This window comes from Callorhinus ursinus, unplaced genomic scaffold, assembly GCF_003265705.2.
Source record: "Callorhinus ursinus isolate GAN/ISIS: 27379988/994484 unplaced genomic scaffold, GSC_fseal_2.0 scaffold10, whole genome shotgun sequence".
Lineage (NCBI taxonomy): Eukaryota > Metazoa > Chordata > Mammalia > Carnivora > Otariidae > Callorhinus > Callorhinus ursinus.
The window spans coordinates 63,952,706-63,967,403 of record NW_027397072.1 but is presented as its reverse complement, the minus strand read 5'-3'; positions in this window follow the sequence as shown (position 1 = coordinate 63,967,403).

The window sequence follows — 14,698 nt, the reverse complement described above, 5'->3', positions numbered from 1 at the left end:
GAAATAACAGCCATGAGCTGAGGAATAATGCCATGAGCTGAGGAATGTGGGTAACCTCTAGCAGAAAAAGGTAAGAAAATGGAAAATTCCAGTGACTCCAGAAAGAATTCAGTCCTATTGACTCCTTGATTTTAGCCCAGTGACCCATGTCAGATTTCTGACCTACAAAATTGTAAGATAATAAATTTGTATTGTTTTAAGTCACTATGTTTTCGCAATTTGTTATGTCACCAGGAGAAAAATAATGCATTTAGTAAATCTAACATCTGAGCTTTCTCAAGGATAGTTTCTATTGATTGCTTTTTGTATGTGTATATAAGCCATACTTCCCTGTCTCTCTCTGTCTTACAACTTTCTTTGAAAATTGAATATTTTAAATAATATAGCATAACAATTCTGGAAATTAGATCCCCTGACCAGGATTTGTTATTACTATTGTTTCTATCTGTTTTTGTTGTTGCTGTTGTTGTATTGTTTATTTAGTGACATTCTTGGACTAATTATGCAAAGTCTGTATTCTCTGTTGTGTGTAGCCACCTAGTTTCTGGTTAGCTTAATGTTCAGTTATTGATTAGACAGAGATTTTCTTAAAAGCCTTGAACAAATGTCAAAAGGCCTTTGTGTGCACTGGGGCACAGCTTCAGTGCTTCAGCAAATTAGAACTCTGCTTTAAACTTCACTTGAAAGGCCCTAAGGTTGACCAGAGGTGAGAGAATAGGTCTTCCCATAGCATGCACACAGCCCTGCACAGGTGCACAGTTTATGCATGCACATGGTGTTCTAAATTTCCAGAAACATATAGAAACTTTCCAAAGTCCTCTATGGATTTCTTATTCTATTCTATGGATTTTTTGGTAAATTTTTTGGTTCATCACTTATTTTCCCCAGCTGATATCACCACCTCAGGCAATGTCAATGTTAAGCAACTGCTGCTGATTAGCAATGCCCTAGGGATACAAACCCATTCTTCCCCTTTCAGTGGATATTACACTGTGGGTTTTCAAGGATACCATGGAATTGGTGAGAAGGAGATGGAAATGGGCAAGTTAAAATGCCACAAAGCCCACTGTTATTATTTCAGTGCAGTTGTTTGTTGAACAAACTTTTTTTTGGATCTTTGAAAACCTTTAGCTTAGTTTCAGAATTCAGAAAAAGCTGATTTTAACAATTTTGCCAGTGTTTTTATGGTTTTAGGTGAGGAGCAGACTTTCAGAAGTCCTTACTCCACCTTTATGGAAGTTCTGCCCCTGTTAGTACTATTTTTCTAATTATTCTATAAATCTAAAATTATTTCAAAATAATAATTTAAAATACACACACACTTAGCAACTTTCAAATATATAATACACTATTATTAACTACAGTCATCACACTATACATTACATCCCCAGGACTTACCAAAAGGAAAAAACATTTAACTATGTGTGTTGTGGATGTTAACTAGACTTATGGTGATCATTTCATAATATATCCAAATACGGAATCATGATGTTGTATACCCAAAACTAATATACGAATATCATGTTATATGTCAATTATATCTCAATTTTTAAAAAACTTAAAAATCTTAAAAAAAAAACACACATATACATGTAAGATATTTGCTGAAGAAAATAACAAAATCTGATTTGTGGGGAAAAAAGTGTTTATATCCATTGGGCTCATCCTTAAACATAATTTCAGAATATAATGATACTTTATAATGAGATTTCATTTTATTTTTCATTTTGACCTTAAATATACCTAAAAATACTTAAGTTACTGAAGAATAACAAAAGCATGCAGTTAAGTGAAACATTGATAAAATTCCACAAAATTATTTGCATCAACAATATGTAGAAAAATGAAGACTTAATTCTGTTAATTCTAATTCAAATTTGGATTCATAAGCCTCTTCTGTAAGTTTCATAGGAACAGACAAAAAAGATATGTTAAATTTTTCTCCAACATATCGAGTGAGTCTTTTTGATCTCCCCAAATGTCTAAGCTCTATCATTTTATTTTTTTGAATACTTATCATTTTTTTAAAAAATGGTTATTTTTATCACTATGAATGATTAAATTATACTTTCCTATTTATGGTTCAAGGATTAAAAAAAAGAAATAATTATTTTAAAAGATAAAAATTTTCTTATTTGTTAGGGAAGTTGCCCTAACAAAAGGGAATTTCAGATGAATTTTCACATAAAAGAATATGCTTCTTTTACAGTATATCATATTTATTTCATCCTGTTCATCTTTGATCAAATGTTGTTACTGCATATTCCTTATGGGAACCAAAAAACTTCAATGTTTAATATTTTACATAGCCAAACCTGTCTAAAGAAAAATCTTGAGAAAGGAAAAGCCAGTCTCAAGAGCAGCTGCTCAAATGATGCCTAATTAAATTTTTACACACAGATTAAAAGGATATGCTAATACTTTGTGTGCACTCAATGAGAATTTGTAAAGCAAGTTAGGTAATCAGAATTTATAAAGTATTGAGAGATACTCTTAAATTCTACCTGCTGCTGCTCCAAGTGCTATGTGGCAGTATCTCAGATTGATGCTCAACCTGTGTGCACACTGGAACCACCTGGGCAGCTTTAAAAAACGATTGTAATGCCCAGGTACCCATTCATCACATTTTGACTTAACGGATATGGAGTGTGGCTTGAGCATCAGGATTTTTACAGCTCCCCAAGTGATTCTAGGATGCAGCAACAGTTTTCTAGAGCATAGTTCTTAAAATTTACTGTGCATATGCGTCACCTGGGATCTTGTGGAAGTGCAGGTTCTCTCATCCAGTAGGCTGGACTGGGTCCTGAGAATCTGCACTTCTAACATAGTCCTAGATGATACTCAAGCTGCTGGTGCTTGGATTTCTTTGCACAGCATGATAATAACAGAAGTTAAACGTTAACACCAAAAATAAAGTCCATAAACCCAGGCCACTCACTCATGAAGGAGAGTATTTCAAAGCACATTTGAGACTAGTCCAAGAACAAAAGCGAGAACAGCAATTCCCACGACAGTATTCTCTCCTCTCCTGTAAGATGACTCTTCCTCAACTCCCCCTGACTTTGTTACATTTCAGGCTATTACAAAACATGTTTGTTCTTCAAATAGAGTTCAAGAAACCTTACCTTCCAAAATAAGTTTGTCTTTGCCAGCCATTTGAACGCCCTTAAATTCTATGCAACTCATTACTGAATTTTCTTTCATTTTTGCCATTATAAATTTTATAAGGGCAATGGCTATGTCTCATATATCTTCTAGTAAAGGTTAAGAACATACAAGTTTCAATAAATACTTGCTAATTGAGTAGTGGTCAGATATACCTCAGATATTATACAGACACTGGGAAGCACTTAGCCTAAGAAGTCAGGTTGTAAGAAAAATGAGTGGCTCACATATGCTGCTATTTAACTTTTACAACTTGTATGTGCTTGAAATCCTATAATATACTTCTTCCAAAAATAGGAACGCATGGTACCAGTTGCCTATTGAATTTTTCTTCAAGATCTCTTGGACACTGAATACGTATACAATACACATCCTGTAACTGCCTCATGCTTGAAAATGGGAGCATGTCTTTATGGGCCCTGAAATCCTCCTCTATCCATTAACTGAGACATTAAATTCTCTTTTCTGAGCTTCAGGCCTTTAGTTTTTGTACTACAACCTTATTAAAATGTAAATACTGTGCAGGAGAAACATTTCTAAAATGTATTATTAGTAATCTATCCATAAGTATAAATGAAGAATTTGAGATTCAGTTTGGTAGAGTATGGGAATACAGAAGAGAGAGCACATCATGTATTTCTATACATGGCAATTCCAGAGAGACCTAATGTTCCCCAAATCCATTCTTGTCAGATTAATTAGAACTCCCATTGAAACATCAACTCAGAATAAACCAAACTTACTCCATTTATGTATTTAGAACGTGCTTAGTGCCCACTATATAATATACATGACTGTGTAGGATAATCATAATAAAATAAAAATTTTCTCCAAAGATAAAGTTAGATTCAAAGTAGAAGGTAAAATGACAGAAAGCAAAGGAACGAATTTATCAACACTGGACAGTTATTGTATAAAGTGTGTTGTAGAGGCAAGGTCACTGGTTACTTTTCTCTTTAAACTTAGAATAAGGCAGCTTCTCCTTCACTTTCAAAGCAGAAGTGCCCATATCCATGAGGATGACATGATCACTGATCCCAGTGAGGCATTCCAGAGTCTTGTCACATTTATGAGGTGTTTAATAGTATTCTTCTATATGAACTTTAGCCTTCATTATGCATAGTCTAATTTTTTAACTATGTGAAGTATTTACATTGAACTTACTAGAAAAATCAGTTTGATAAAGCTGATACATTCAATCCATATTTAAATGGTTTCCAGATTGGACTCAGTTCCATTATCTGCTTTGAGTTTTTTTTTTTTTTTTTTTTTTGAGAGAGAGAGAATGAGAGATAGAGAGCACGAGAGGGAAGAGGGTCAGAGGGAGAAGCAGACTCCCTGCCGAGCAGGGAGCCCGATGTGGGACTCGATCCTGGGACTCCAGGATCATGACCTGAGCTGAAGGCAGTCGCTTAACCAACTGAGCCACCCAGGCGCCCCGCATTGAGTTTTTTTATTGACAATGTTTAAAATTCCAGAAAAGGGAAGAAATTGAGAGAAAAAAAATTTAGAAAACATACCCACAAAAACAGGATCTAAATCAATAACTCACACTGTTAATAATAATTATAAACAAAGGTTTCAGAATGTTCTTGATGAAAAACCTACAATGCCTGTGAAACTATCACTACAACCATGATAGAGGACATTTTCATTTTCATCCCGTATAGTCAGTTCTTCCTTCTGCCTCTGTCCTGGGCAACCGTAGATCTACTTTTTGTTCTTTACATTAATTTACATTTTCTAGAATTTTATTATACACTTGTCAGAGGTCATCACCTTATACACTTTGAATGAATGTAATTTGTAGTGCATAAATTATTCTGCAAGGAAATTAATAAAACAAATATTAGGACAAGTTTTTAAAAGTTTAAGCTTTTTGATCAAAGTCCTGTTCATTGAGTCTCATGATGTCACAAGGTTCTACCCTATATCTGTTTCTCAAGAGTGCAGAAAGCCTTGGAAAAGAGTGATGACCCTCTAGAAGGACTACTCAGTCTGCTACAGAAGTCAGCAAAGACCTCAAGGAATTGATAGAGTTAGCTTGGTCTCCCCAAGGTATTTTCACTTCCATGTGATTCCCTATGTGTTTATTCAACTGAACTATGAGTAAGAAAAAAAACAATTGTTATAATTTCTTTCATTTGACTTCCTGGTCAAACTAGAATATCAAACACACACCCAACTCCTTCCTTCCCACTCCAAAAATTAGATGAAAGATTAAGTCATTTAATTTAAGGACCTGATTAAGAATAATCCCAGAAGGGGTGCCTGGGTGGCCCAGTCAGTTAAATGTCCAACTCTTGATTTTGGCTTGGGTCATGATCTCAGGGTCATGAGACTGAGCCCCAGGTCGGGCTCTGTGCTCAGTATGGAGTCTGCTTGTCCCTCTCCCTCTGCTCCTCACCCCACCCCCGTTCTCTCTCTCAAATAAATAAATAAATAAAATCTTAAAAAAGAGAGAGAGAGAGAGAAGAAGAAGAAGAAGAAGCCCAGGAAAGTGCCATTCAAATCACAGTTAAGAATGCAGGCTCTTGTGAATTTCTTGGCAAGCTCTAAAAATAGTTCCTTAACATTAGATGTCAGCACCATGTTTTCTTTTTGCTGGTATAAAAGGTCTAACTGAAATATTGTTTGAAGTTATTACCTCCAGAAAGCACTATAGGAGTTTAATCATCAGATGTTCCTTTCATTAACAACTAGTTTTGCTCTGGAATGTTGTATTGCAGTATCATAGGAAGACATGGTAGAAGAATTAAGGTCATACAAAGCTTTTTGGAATCACAGTAAGCAGCATCTCAATAAAGATTCATGGAACTATAGATTTACTTCCATTTGTACAGGAGATAGTCCTAAATGGTAAGCAAATTAAACTATTTTTAATGTTAGACAATCTAAAATTACCCCTGGATGAAGTGTAATTGCTTTGGAATTCTAGGGCTTGAGATACATTCTTTTTTTTTTTTTTTTAAGATTTTACTTATTTATTTGACAGAGAGAGACAGCGAGAGAGGGAACACAAGCAGGGGGAGTGGGAGAGGGAGAAGCAGGCTTCCTACTGAGCAGAGAGCCTGATGCGGGGCTCGATCCTGGAACCCCAGGATCATGACCTGAGCTGAAGGCATACACCTAACAACTGAGCCACCCAGGCACCCCAGGCTTGAGATACATTCTTAAAGTAGGCTCTGTTCATGAAGATTTGTGTTTCTCTCTCTCCCCTTCCTCCGTCTCTCATTTTTATTGTCAATGCTATCATCTTCACTTAAGAACATTTGCTTGTTAGCCATGTTCTTTGCCAAGAACCAGAAAGAAAACACGGTCTTTTAGAAAGTTGAGATCTTGGACACTGAGAGTTGATAAATCTCATTTCATTATGATGAAACACCTTTGATATCTTGACATTTTGTGCTCACATAATTCTTTAGAAATATATCACTGATGTCAGAGTCCTCATGTGGCATACTGGTACGTTGAGGAAGCGAATATTGCAAAGTTGCCAAAAGACCAATTCCAATCTAATTAGGACTTGCACTGTGCTTCAGTGAAGGCTACATAAACGCTCTGTTAATATTCACAGCAGCAGCTTTGTCAATAAGTCCCCCAGAATCTTCAAATTTATAATGGAAATCAGCAAACTATTGATTCTCTGACACTGATAGATCTATTCAGATTCACTGCCTTCTTCCTCTCGCCTCTGCCCCAATAGAGGGCACAAGTGCCAGTTGCTCTAATCGGCTCCTAAACACTGAAGGATCATTATTATAGTATGGCTGGCATCCCTGATCATTAATTATAATCTTGTGCACATATGCAGTGTGATTGCAGGAAATAATCAGCTTTGTCTGCCAAACTGGCAACATTTAGAAACTAATTTGTTATGACACAGCATCAGAGATATTTAAACAACAAACTCAAGGCTCTGCTGCTCTGCGTACATTGTTAAATATCAGATAACATCATTAAAAAATAGTTAACATATCCAGAGGGAGGTGGTATGTACCCTTGAACTTCTGTTCAAGTGGAGTTATCGAGAATACTTTTTATGTGCTCCCAATCCTGCAGTTCGTGCATTGGGGACACCTCTCCGGAGTGACTGCCATTTAGAGGGCTGCCTGGAGAAGCAGCTGTCAACTTAAAATAATTAAGTGGGCATAGGAAGTATGATTCGAAGTGTGCCTAGGGCGAAGATTACACAGGATTGCTGTCTTTCTGTTTGGGACACACTAGAATTCATTTACCTACTTAATGCTTCAGGGGTCAAATCATAGCAGCAGATTCCTTACACCAGTGTCCTTGTATGAAGGAGAAGACATGGTGTCTAGGTAAGTTATGTTCATTCCATTCCTGATGTTGGCCCATTCACTCTAACAAGAGACTGCTCAATTTCTGAATATTGACATGTACATTGGACGTTTTGTTCTCCATCAGCCTTTGACTCTGGACAGCATCACAAATGTTCTGAGCCCATGTTTCCACCACACTAATTCAGGGAACTTCAGATTCACTGTTTTTCCTCCACCATTTCCTTTTATCACACTCAGCAGAATCAAGTCCAAGCCATGTGCTTCATCCTTCTGCCAAGCTCCTACTCTTCTACTCCCTAACACCTCCCAAATACACATACATGTAATTTTTTTATTTCATTCCTTTTGCGTATGATACTATAGATAAAAGGATGTGTTTTACAGCAGTTTCTAAGGATTCCAATTACTTCTAGAAATACTACTCTTGATTCATTTTTGTACCCTCCCCCAAAAGTTAGCTAAATATGAAATAGTGCCAATAATATACCTTTACAAAGAAAAAGTCCTGAATGTTTGTGGAGGCAACATTTTACCCCCATGCCTGAGTGGGTATAAACTTTATTCTCTCTCTACCCTTCTATTTACTCCATCAGGACTGAAGGTATAATTTGGGGAAGAGCAAACAAGACTTATATAACCAGAACCTCCCTCCTCCCTTTTGAGGCTGAACTGCCCACAGAAGCAGCTACTGATTCTCCATTGTTCTCCCAGGGCAGCTCTTTGCCCACCTCCACCAGCTGGGAGCCTGCCTAAGCCCGGTGCTGCCTGTCATGTGCCATTAAGTCTACCCAATTTCGAAGCTTGTTTAGCAGGTTCATTTGGCCCTCAAACTAAGATTAAGTCCTCCAAATTAGCACTTGCCAATAATAAAATTGACATTCTGAACTCTGTTGGTCATCCTTTTGTTTCATTTTTATTTTTCCTAAATCCTGGCAATGAAGAAGGATGCTATTTATTGGACTTCCCCAAAGGTTACATTTGCTATATTGTCCACAAAAAAATAAAAAATAAAAACAGAACAGTATCTGGGAGAACAAAATATGTAGTTGAGAAACTTCTAGTAAGGCCAGCACATGGTGAGGCCCATGGTTTTCTAGGACTGCCTGTAACCACGTAGCAAATCTGCCAAATATGAAGCTATATCCTCCAACTTGTGTTTATTAATAAAGAAGTTGGCATTTTGGGGTCTATCTATATTTTTTCAGGACCTGGATGGGAAGAGGCTTTTGAAGAATAGAAGTGAAAATAATAGGAAAGTAAGAAAGAAAAATCGCTGAAATAGAATGTAAATAATCAAATAATTTTTGTTCTCTTCATTTTGAAGAATTAAGGTACACAGAATTAGATGAAACATACTCTTTGTTTCATGACACTAATCATCTATGCTTGGTTTGTTAGTTATATTGTGCTTAATAATGTACTAACACCTACTACTTCCCAGTTTCTTTGGCTGAATCCATTTCTTACCCAACCTAAGAACCACTAAGTCATGAATCTATTCTGTTCTTTATGTATATTCACTACCGATGTGATCTCATGCAACCCACTGGCTTTAAATAGCAGCTGGTCGTGTATCTCCAACTTGACCCCTCCCTTAAAGTCGATATGCATATACCATATGCCTACTTAATATTTCTGTACAGCTAATGAATATTTCCAACTTAACATAACCATGACTGACTTTAGATCTTCCTGCTCAGATCTGCTCCACATCCCTTGTGAGGAGACCTACATGAAGGGGTCCACATGAAGGGACTGGTAGAGGAGAACCAAGGCTCCCCCAGCTCTCAGCCTGAGCCAACTGTCAGACCTATGAGGGAGGCCTTCCAAGACCATCCAGCCCCCAGCTGACTGCCAACTGACCACCTATGTGTGAGTGAGCTCAACAATTATGCTGGAGCAGAGTCAAGGTGTCCCCAGCTGAGGCCTTCCCAAATGGCCAACACACAGACCTGTCAGCACGTTAGTGGTTGTTGTTTTAAGCCACTACGTTTTCAAATAGTTTTTGAAATAGCAATAAATACCCAATATACTTCCCTACAGTGATCCCTTGGAAACATAAGACACATCCACCACTGACCCACTCAATGGCTTTTGGTAACTTCTCACCACAGTTAGAATGAAACCCAAAGTCTACACCATGACTGTAGTTTCCAAAACCTATGCCATGTAGTTCCTGGCTCTCACCCTACTTCTTACCACCCTCCATCACCCACCAGACTCCAGCCATCATAGCCTCTGTGTAGTTCAACAGAAGAAAGGCACATTCTGACCTCAGAGCTTGTGCATGTGCTCTCCTCTCCCCCTAGATTCTCTTTTGCTAAACATTAGCCTCGTTCACTCACTTCTGCACCTCACCTGTGTTTTTGCTGAGTCATCACCTCCTCAGAAAGGCCTTTCCTGACCACTCCATCTAAAAGGAAAACAAAAACAAAAGAACAACACAAGAGCCCTAATCCTCTGTCCTCTTACCCTACTCCATTTTTCTTCATCACACATATCCTTACCTGATATCTTATGAGATTCTATTTTTGCATGTTGTTCATTTTTTATTATTGGCCTCCCCCGAGAGAATATAGGCTCCACAAGGGAAGAACCCTATGTTTACTATTATTTTTTCCAGCGCTAGAACAGTGCCTGGCACATGCTGACAGGTTTGTGCTTATGTTTACTATTATTTTTTCCAGCGCTAGACAGTGCCTGGCACATGCTGAGCAGGTTGTGCTCAATTAAGACTCATGCTTAGATTCTTTTCAGCTATTTGAATCTAGATAAGTTACCTAAACTTGTTGAGCTTAGAGTACCTATCCACAAAATGGGAATAATATGTTCCTTACAGAGTTGCTGTAATGCTTAGAATTCCATGTAAAATACTCCCAGGGTACCTGGGAAACACTTAGGAGAGTTGGTTGATTTGGAGCTTTACCTCATCTTCTTTTCATCAAATCTAGTTTCCTCTAGCTCAAAAATGTTTAATAAATGCCCACGTTATATTTTGGTCTTTTGTTTAATTAGAAGTATAAAAACAAATTTCTTTCTCCTACTTTTTTTATAAAATAAAATTTATAAATTTTAGTATGAATTAAGTAAGATTTTGTAGGCTGGCCTGGGAGACAAACCATCTGTTTTAATACTGTAACTATATGAAAATTTGTTTAAATTTCCAAATAATTGACTTTCAAACAAATTTTCAATAGGACCAGCTCCTTAATTGAGACTTCGCTATAAATTTACTGATGGAATCAAAGATTCATAAATATATTTTTCATGAAGGAAAATACTGCATGAGACAATGTTTATGCAGTCACGAAATGTTTCTTACCTTAATAAGAGAGAGTAAAGAGAATTTAAACAGGAGAATTACAATATTGAGTCTTCTCATTCTAGAACATGGTGTATTGATTTAGTAAGTTTTTAATTTGTCTCATCAGCTTTTTGAGCTTTCCAATGTAAAGGACTTGTACATCTTTCATTAGATTTATTCATAAAGGTTTAATGCTTTTGATGTTATCGTAAATTTTAAAAACTTTCATTATCTAACGTTTTGCTAATCTATAAAAATTATCATAGATTTTTGTATATTGACCTTGTTTCTAGCAAATCTATTAAATTCACTTGTTAACTTCAAGTTTATATATTCTCCTAATTTTATTTGTATACAATCATGCTAGTTGAAATTAATGACCTTATGAAATTATGACTTTATTTTTAACCTTTATTCCTTTTTTGTCTTACTGCACTGGCTAAGATGCTCACTACAATGTTAAATATAAATGATGCTGGTGGACATATTTGCTCTATTCCTAAACTCAGGGGGAAATATCAAGTACGATATTCACAGTAGCTTTTTTTATTTGATAGCTTTTATAATATTAAAGAAATTTCCTTATATCTCTAGTTGGTTGAGATTTTTAAAAATATGAATGAGTACTGGATTTTATCAAATACATTTTCTGCATATATTGAAATGATCATACTCTTCTTTCTCTTTTATTTTGTTAATGTGGTGAATTATATCGATCAATTTTAGAATGTAAAATCAATTTAAGAGTGATTGTAGGAAATTCCTCTTAGACACTAATATTTGAACCTAACTCTTGAATAGAATGAACTTCCAGCATATCATGAAGAGTACTTATTTTTCATAATGTTAATTTTAAAATATATGTCAAACATATTCAAGTGGTAGATGCTTTACGTTATCTCATGCAACTCAGTTTTGTCTTAAAAAACACAGAATTACACACATGGATTATCCTTTTACTTTGTCTTTCTTGACTAAAGAGTGGTGAAGAGGAATAGCCTGGAACAGTCATCAATAAGGAATGTGGACCAGGGCACAGACGGAGCCTAGTTCTTTGGTGGCATAGATGAGTTGCCTGTGTAGTCCTCGTATGTCTATCCTCAAATTTCATGTTTTGTGTCATTGAGTTTCTATTATGTAAGGCCAAACACAATTCTGGCTGGAAGAGATCACATTTACCTAAAATAATCCAACCTGGGTAAAGAAAAAATGATGAAGAGAAAATACATTAAAAAGTTAACAAGTAGTTACCCCTGGCTTGCAAAAACACGGTGGATGATTTTTCCTCTGAACTCATCATAATCCAGAAATAAAAGGTCTCACCTGCTTCCTGGCCGAGCCATCTCACATATGCATATCCTGACAGTGCTTTATCAATCAAAAGAATGAGACCTTCCACTCTGTCCTGGGAACCAGCCATGCAAGGTGTTGCACTCTCGAGGGAAACCTTTGACCGATAAGAACAAAGCCAATTGACAAATAGTTCTCCATTTTGTCTGCTGATGGACTATCTTGAGGCACAGCATCTATGGCTTCTTGGAGGACACTGCTGTGGGATTAGGCCATCAGTCACACCTGCAAATGACCAACTAATTGATGCACCACCATTTGTCTCTCTCTCCTTTCTTGCTTCCCTCCCTTGGATGCCCTCCCCACTTCTGCTCCCCAGGATTACATGCTCCAATAAAGTAGCAGCATACAAGCCCGCTGCTTCAGGCACTACTTTCTGGGAAACCCAAGCCAGGACAATACATTTCTGTTTTCAGCATTGGTAATCTTTCCCAGATATCCCCCACAAGTCAAACAATTATCAGGAAAATCTATTTTTGTCATTAGCTTTCAAAGACATCCCCATACACAAGCTTTTATTTTAAATTTCAAACATTTCTCTTTTCTTTAGACTTAGTCTTGATCATAGTCTTTTATTTTATTTTATTTTATTTTTTATTGTAGTTGACATACAATGTCACATTAGTTTCAGGTGTACAACATAGGGATTCAACAACTCTATAGTTATGCTATGCTCATCAAGGTGTAGCTACCATCTGTCATGGTACAACATCATTACAGTAACATCGGCTATATTCCCCATGCTACATCTTTCATCCCCATGACTTACACATTCCATAACTGGAGGGCTGTATCTCCCACTTCCTTCACCCATTTTGCCCATCTTTAAAACTATGCGGTCCTTTTGCATTCCTTTCAGGAACTATTTGGGTCATGTTATCATTTGAAAAGCCCAGGCAAACCAGAAAAGCTTAGGTAGTGTCAAGCCTAGAAGTCTAAATGGTTACAGAACTTAACTTGCTAATTCATAAGATTCTATGTTTATCTGCCATTTCTTCATTTATCAATTGTGTGGAGACCTATGCAACAATTTTAAAATGTTTAATACTCATCACACCCAATGAATATATAATTTGTCTTTCACATAAAAAATATTTATGTTGTATTTTTGACTTCTTCTAATTGAAATCAGATTTAAATAATAAAAATATTCGTTACAGAGCAATACATTTAAAAAATCCCTTTAAAGGTATATATATGTTGGAATTTATTTCTAGACCTGCAAAAGGTATGAAAAAGTACTTAATAATATACTTTTAAAAACTGTGCCCCTTTGCACCTGACCCCAATGTTTATAGCAGCAATGTTCACAATAGCCAAAGTATAGAAAGAGCCAAGATGTCCATTGATGGATGAATGGATAAAGAAGATCAGAAAGGATGAATACTTACCATTTACATCGACATGGATGGAACTGGAGGGTATTATGCTGAGCAAAATAAGTCAATTAGAGAAAGACAATTATCGTATGGTTTCACTCATATGTGGAATATAAGAAACAGAGAGGATCATAGGGGTAGGGAGGGAAAACTGAATGGGAAGAAATAAGAGAGGGAGACGAACCTATAGTTAAGAGAGAGACTCTTAACTAACTCTAACTTGTCTTACTCTATAGTTAAGAGTCTAAGAGAGAGACTCTTAACTATAGAAAACAAACTGAGGGTCGCTGGAGGGGAGGTGGGTGGGGGGATAGGGTAACTAGGTGATGGGCATTAAGGAGGACACGTGATTTGATGAGCACTGGGTGTTATATGCAACTGATGAATTACTGAACTCTACATCTGAAACTAATAATGTACAATATGCTGACTAATTGAATTTAAATTAAAAAAAAAAACTGTGCTCCTTTATATTGATTTGGAAGAGTGACCCTCAGCTTTGTGAGAGATTATCAGATGGGCAAAAACCAAAGTTGCAGATGATAACAAATAGTTTCACTAATGGCCAGGCTTAAATATATAAAATAAGGTTGGTATAAATGGGTATTCTGCCTCAAAATACTCCTCAATCCTTTATTAAATCTTTACTGAGTCTGAGCTTCATTTAATAATATATTTATTTTTAGGTAAAACCACTACTATCTTATTAAGATGAAAAGCCAAGTAGGAAGAATAATGCTTTGAGTCATAAAATTTATCAAGTATCACCATAAAATCAACAAGTCTATCAAATATTTACTAAATGCTTTCTAGGTGCCAAGATTGAATACTTTATATGAATTAATTCACTTGCTTCTCACGATGGTCCTACGAGGCAGATATAATTACTATCCCCATTTTATAGATAAAGAAAATAAGACCCAAAACATTTAAGTAAATTGCCCAAAAGCCACAGAGTTAATAAATGATAGAACGGAAATTTGAATTCAAGATATCTGACTTCATGCTAAAAACCAGTAAGATTTAAAAAATACTGAATTGCTGAGTATATTCTTTCCCAGTAGCAGCAACTGTGACATGCTTCAGTAGTTTCCTCAAATGCTAGGGATATCATCTTGTGTACATGAATGACAGTTTAACAAGCAGAGAATCCGCATATCTTCCAGGTGATAAATTCAACACCTCAGTAATGGAAA